Source organism: Geotrypetes seraphini, chromosome 12 (assembly GCF_902459505.1).
Source record: "Geotrypetes seraphini chromosome 12, aGeoSer1.1, whole genome shotgun sequence".
Taxonomy (NCBI): Eukaryota; Metazoa; Chordata; class Amphibia; order Gymnophiona; family Dermophiidae; genus Geotrypetes; species Geotrypetes seraphini.
This window is the reverse complement of record NC_047095.1, coordinates 13,650,351-13,657,147: the sequence shown is the minus strand read 5'-3', so window position 1 is coordinate 13,657,147 and position 6,797 is coordinate 13,650,351.

Here is a 6,797-nt window from a genome sequence, read left to right as displayed (position 1 = left end):
AGCTGACGCGGGCGGCAAATTGGTGGCTGCTTGTGCCGATGTTAAAAAGATATGGGGGGGGGGGGAAGAGAAGGGGCACACGGAAGGGGGAGGAGCACCCTGGAAACGCTACTAGAAGGTCACTGGAGAATCTTGCTCTCTAGTATATCAAGTCTGTCACAGAGTACAATCTTGGTATCCTGCCTAAGTAGACCAAGCTGGGTATTACTCTATAAATCAGTAAAAGCCTGCTACCTTTTTGGTGCTTGACGTGTTCTAACCAATATCCTATAATAATAATAATACAGTACTCCCCTAAAATTTGTGAGGGTTCCGTTCCAGGAACCCCCATGAATTTTGAAAAACCATGAATACGGTTTTTCACCTGTCAAAAGGCAGGATAAGGCAGCTGGGGTGCTGGCAGGTGCAGAAAATCACTTGTGGTATGCTCTGACCGCCTCTTTCTGTTACTAAAATCAGGCTACACCAATCAGGAGCTGCTTTGACATGCCAGATAGTGTGTCAAAGCAGCTTCTGATTGGTGTAACCATGACTTTAGTATAAGGAAGTGGCGGTCAGAAAATACTGAGAATTGCTGAGTCCGCGATTTGCGAACCGTGAATTCATGGGGGGTTACTGTAATAGCTTTATTTATATCCCGTCATACCTTTCAGCTATAACACAGTCGGAGGATGAGAAAAGAAGACAGAGAGACATGTTATTCCAAGAAAACTGCTACCATCTGTTATTCAGCAAGTAAAGGTGGTAGAAAATCTGACTGAAATTAAAATATTTTCTTTCATCTTAACTTCTGCTTTCCTGCATGAGTATACATCAGCTGCATTGCTGTACACACTATGACATCCTGTAGAGGGAATTTCTCCACTGCTTCATGTAAACTGGAACTTATCATGCCGCTGTACCGGGCCATGGTGCACCCTCACCTGGAATACTGCGTCCAGCACTGGTCGCTGTACAAGAAGGACAGGGTACTACTCGAAAGGGTCCAGAGACGAGTGACTAAAATGATTAAGGGGCTGGAGGAGTTGCCATACAGCGAGAGACTGGAGAAAGTGGGCCTCTTCTCCCATGAAAAGAGGAGACTGAGAGGGGACATGATCGAAACATTCAAAATACTGAAGGAAACAGACTTAGTAGATAAAGACAGGTGGTTCACCCTCTCCAAGGTAGAGAGAACGAGAGGGCACTCTCTAAAGTTGAAAGGGGATAGATTCCGTACAAATGTAAGGAAGTTCTTCTTCACCCAGAGAGTGGTAGAAAACTGGAACGCTTTTCCGGAGTCTGTTATAGGGGAAAACACCCTCCAGGGATTCAAGACATAGCTGGACAAGTTCCTGCTAAAGTGAGGCAGGTGAGGCTGGACTCATTTAGAGCACTGGTCTTTGATCTAAGGGTCGCCGCGTGAGCGGACTGCTGGGCACGATGGACCACGATGGCAATTCTTATGTTCTTATGTTCGTCTAGTATTTTTAATATTTGATAAAATATTGCTTTTATTTAACTATTTTAATTGTCCCTTACAATCTTTTTACACTGTCCCTTACAATCAATTGTACACTGTCTAGACATTTGTTTTGATAGATGGTATATCAAAAATACAGAAAGAAACTTGAAACTTCTTATATAACCTGAATAATACCGGTTCTGCTTTGTCTCATGCCACCTGAGGATGCGTATCCATTTCTATTTTGTAAGTGATTGCCAAATTCCACATGGGTAGAAATGTGCGTTAGTGGACATAGCTGCAGTAGAACCTCTAAGAAAAGGTACCAAGTTAGTGCACGCTTACTTGAGGAACGAGGCAACAATGTCAGTTGGGTTCTATTTATAAATTAAACATTTTTGTTAATTGAAATGGTATATCTCTGGCAAATGATAGGTTAGAAAGACATGGCTTTGTTGCATTTGAATCAGCATCTCCTTGATTACTTAGTCAGCTGAATAACTCAATTTCTAAGACTTTACTTATTTAGTTTTCAATGCCGTTCTCCCAGGGGAGCTCAGAACGGTTTCCATGCATTTATTCAGGTACTCAAGCAGATTTTCACTCTCTGTCCCGGCGGGCTCACAATCTATCTAACGTACCTGGGACAATGGGGGGATTAAGTGACTTTCCCAGGGTCACAAGGAGCCGCGTGGGTTTGAACCCACAACCTCAGGGTGCTGAGGCTGGAGCTTTAACCACTGCGCCACACTCTCCCACACGTGGTCCCTTTTCTTGGCTTATGACACACATAAATATGGTAAAAATGAACGGGGACCACTTTTTATATATGAAACGTACAAGCAAAAAAAACTCAAACAAAAAAAGCTGCAATCTCTCAAAAAAGGGCTGGCATTCAGATCAGCTATTGAGATGCCTTTACACTGCAGCCTGTGAAGTTTTTTGAGCATCTCAATGAACATTAGCTTTCCTCTACACCTAGCCAAGGTTATTGGCTCTGTTCCAAGCTCACTTGTTTCCGGATGGTTGATTTCATACATTTAAATGGTTGATTAGTCATTTTAACATTCATAAGCCTGAAATCAAGAGGTGGATTATGCACGTCCCCTAAGTTCTCTAAAGTCTGCTTAACGTTAGGTGTATACATTGTTATACCTAGCAGAGGTAAATGTCTAACTTAATTGATTAATAGACTTAATCAAGCCTGATAACTGGCATAAAAACTCATAGCTGAAGTTATTTGAATGTTAGGTGCACAACTTGATAGGCGTGATTCTATAACAGTTAGATGCCTGGTGCCTAGAAAACCCTGGCGTAAATATACTCCCTCTTTTACGAAACTGCAATAGCAGTTTCTAGCTCAGAGAGCTGCGCTGAATGGCCCGCGCAGCTCCCGACACTCATAGGGACTCTATGAGCATCGGGAGCAGCGCGGGCCATTCAGCGCGGCTCTCTGCGCTGGAAATTGCTATCGCAGTTTCGTAAAAGGAGGCCATAGTGTGCCTAAGGCTGCATAGGTAATGCCAAGCATTATTCTATGCAGCATGCTTAGAATCATGCTTAGCACCAGTGTTTTCAGGAGACATATATAGAATCAGGGCATTTATTAGAAGGGGCCACTGAAAAGTTCTCAGCCCAATCGACAAGGTTGGGACAGTCTCCATCTAGGGATATACACTTAGTACAGCAATTTTCCACTTTTTTCATTCCGTATTTTCTGACGGAATGAAAAAAATATGGAAGATAGCTGGATTCAGCGTATAGCCCTCGATGGACACTGCCCCGACTTTGTTGGTTGGGCTGAGAAATTTTCAGCGGCCCCTTGTATTCTGCTTTGAATGCTACCACCAGATTATTCCTTCCTTCAGTAATAATATATTCCTGCTTTATTTCAGTGATGTTTGTTTACAATTTGTAGAGGGCTTGTGAAGGTTGAAAGAACTGGGCAATCCTGTGTCTACAAAGGAAGATTAAAGTGAAAAGAGCTTCCAAACATAATTTAACCACAGTAAAATCACAGAATTACAAATTAGACATAATTCAATTTATTTTCAAAGGATATCAGATCATGTTTTGAGAAGTCTCCTAAACCTTTGCTTGAATCTACTTGTTTTATTTTTGTTTTCCTGTTGGTAACAGCAAAGGTATAGATGACTGATGAGTCCTATCTGAGTCTGGCTGTACTGATAATGTCTGATTAGCATATAAACAGATAGAAAGGTACTTTAGTTAAACATATTTTTATAACTTGCTTATAACATGTTTTCCCTGTGAGGTTTTCTATGCAAAGGTCAATATTAGAAGGATTTGGTGGCACCCCAATGCCATACTGGGACAGGCCAAAGGTCCATCAAATCAAGTCCAGTATCCTGTTTCCAACAATGGCCAACCCAGGTCACAAATATCTGGCAAGGTCCCAAAGAGTAAAACAGATCTTATGCAGCTTATCCTAGGAATAAGCAGTGGATTTCCCCAAGTCCACCTTTAATAATGGCTTATGAACTTTTGTTTTAAGAAATTAGCTAAACCTTTTTTAAACCCTGTTAAGCTAACTGCTTTCACCACATTCTCTGGCAACGAATTCCAGAATTTAATTACATGTTGAGTGAAGAAATATTTTCTTCAGTTTGTTTTAAATCTACAACTTAGTACACTTGCAGGCTTGCTGAAAAAAAAAAGGTAAAACACATGCCAATGAATTATCTTCTAGTGAATTTCTAGGGGCTAAGAGTCACTCATGCTGGCAGGGTGCTGCTCTTTTCCGTGCTTTTTTAACCACTTTAGAGGGATATCCTCAATGTGTGAACTTCTTATACATCTTAGATGAGATTTATTCCTGATGACAAGCATTGCAATGGAAAATGCTTGAGAGTGAGACCTGGCAAACTGTAGACATGCTTCATTTAATGACACCATCAAAACATTCCGTGTGCTGAACTAAATTAAGACTCTGAAACATTGATATTAGTCATCCAAATAGTTAAGCTTCATCTCATTGCATACTTCAAACGCCAACATTAACAGCTTGAGAATTCATTGCTCTTCAATCGGGAACCAATATAACATCTGCAATTCTAGACTCAGATGATCTCAGGCCTTCAATCTACCAATAAGCCTTGCCAGTACAGTAGCAGCTGAATCCTATATAATGTTTTCCTCAGCTATCCTACAATACATAAACTGTATTTCCATAATCTAATCTTATTCAAACTAATACCAGAACCATCTTCCACAGCTTATCCAGGGACAACCCCCTCAATTGCCTAATCAACAAAAAGTTGACAAATAACAGCCTGCATCACTTTACTAAATCTGCATAATAAAAGACAATATTAAGGCTAGCCAAACCTCCAAATCCCTTATTACAATCCTAGCACAAGAAATTCCTCATTCGGTTGTCTCTTATCCACCCATAATACTTACTCACATTCAACAGCATCTTATTTCTTATTAGTTTGCAACCTCCAAACTATTATTAATCCTCTGCAAACCCACATAGAAATCCTTTCAAAAGGTAAAATGCATTTGAACTTCATTTGTAAAAAAAATGACAATGTATTCCTACTGCATCCAAACCTCAACACAAAGATTGCAAAAAAAAATAAAAAATAAAAAATGGGTATGGAATCTTGTGGCATCTCGCATTCTGTTTTTTATTATTCTGTTTATTAAAATATTTGATATCCCGCCATTACAAAAAGGACAAAGCGGTTTACCATAAAATAAAAAAATACTAAAATTAATTAAATAAGGAACGCCAAATATTGATGGGAAAGAGAGAAAAAAATCATTCATTACAAGGCCAAAGATTCCAAACTATTTCCAAATAAAAACATAATTCAAACCTATGCATTTACCCCCTCTTCTACAAAGCCGCGCGGTAACGGCCCCGAAGCCCACAGAGATTTAAAGGGCTTCGGGGCTGTTGCTGCGTGGCTTTTTAGAAGAGGGGGTTAGTCTCAAAGACAGTCAAACCAGTCTGCCAGACAATGTTACTAAGATGTGTTAGAATTAAGGGGTCCTTTTATTAAGGCGCTCTAACCAATTAGCACACGCTAAAGATTAGCGCGCTAAATGCTAAGGTACCCGTAAAATATAATGGATGCCTTTGCATTTAGTGCACACTAATCTTTATAATAAAAGGACTCCTAAATGCAATAAAAAAAAAAAAGCTTTAAGTAGTCCTTTTACGAAGCCGCGTTAGCGGCTTTATCGCATGCACCTTTTTAGCGTGTGCTAACCTCCGTGCTAGCCGAAAAACTACCGCCTGCTCAAGAGGAGGCGGTAGCGGCTAGCGCAGCCAGCAAATTAGCGTGTGCTATTACGTGTGTTAAACCGCTAATGAGGCTTCGTAAAAGGAGCCCTAAATTTAGGATAAGCAATTCAGACTGTAAATACAGAGGTAAGTTATTCCAAAGCATAGACGCTAAGAAAAAGAAGACAGCTGTTCGAGTAGATTCATAGTGAGCACATCGAGGAGAGAAGAACCGACACGCTAAAAATGCTTGATTCCAACATATTGTCTACAATTTTGGGAAAAAAAGTGGCAAACCAATAGAGAACTGTTCCCTCTATGCCTGTCACCTGCAACTGCATTAAGAAACAGCTGCAGCCCTACCACATCTTGATTACTGCAGTGTGGTTTTGATGGATTTGTCACAGAAGGATATCCAGTGATTGTTGCTGGTTCAAAATACTGTGCCTGCTTGACAATTTGAGGAAATTTGATCCTGTTTCCCTTGGGCTGATGGTCGTTTCATTGATTTTCTGTTCAGTATGGCATTCAACACAAGGTTCTGATACTGGGTTTTAAAGCTCAATGTAAGTGTTCCCTGAATGTTTACAAATCAATGTCTGGGATTATATTCCATGTCATATTTTACGTTCCTAAGGTGATACTGTGTTGAATGCCCCTAGTGTTAAGGAAATTAGGTTTATTCAACATCTGGACAAATCTTTCTCGGTCAATGCTCTTCAAGTACTCTTGTTGGTGTGAGGGATTTTGTTAAATTTGAAGAAGGGACTTAAAACTTATTGGTTGATTGAGAGGATGAAGAGTCTTGGCTCAGGAGTTGGTGTTTGGGATTGTCTGTTTTGTTCATATTGTATTTTATTTGTATTTTGGAACCGCATTTTTGAAAAAAAAAAAAAATCTAGCATGGAGGGGCATAATTGAAAGGGACGTCTAAGTCCGTTTGTGTCCAACTCGCAAGTCGTCCAAAGAAAAAACAGCCTAGGACACATTTTCGAAAAATACGTCCAAAATTTGCTTTTTTTCGAAAATCGTCTAACTATACGTCCTGTCGATCTAATCATCCAAGCTGCTAAATCGTCCATCTTTATACCACATTTT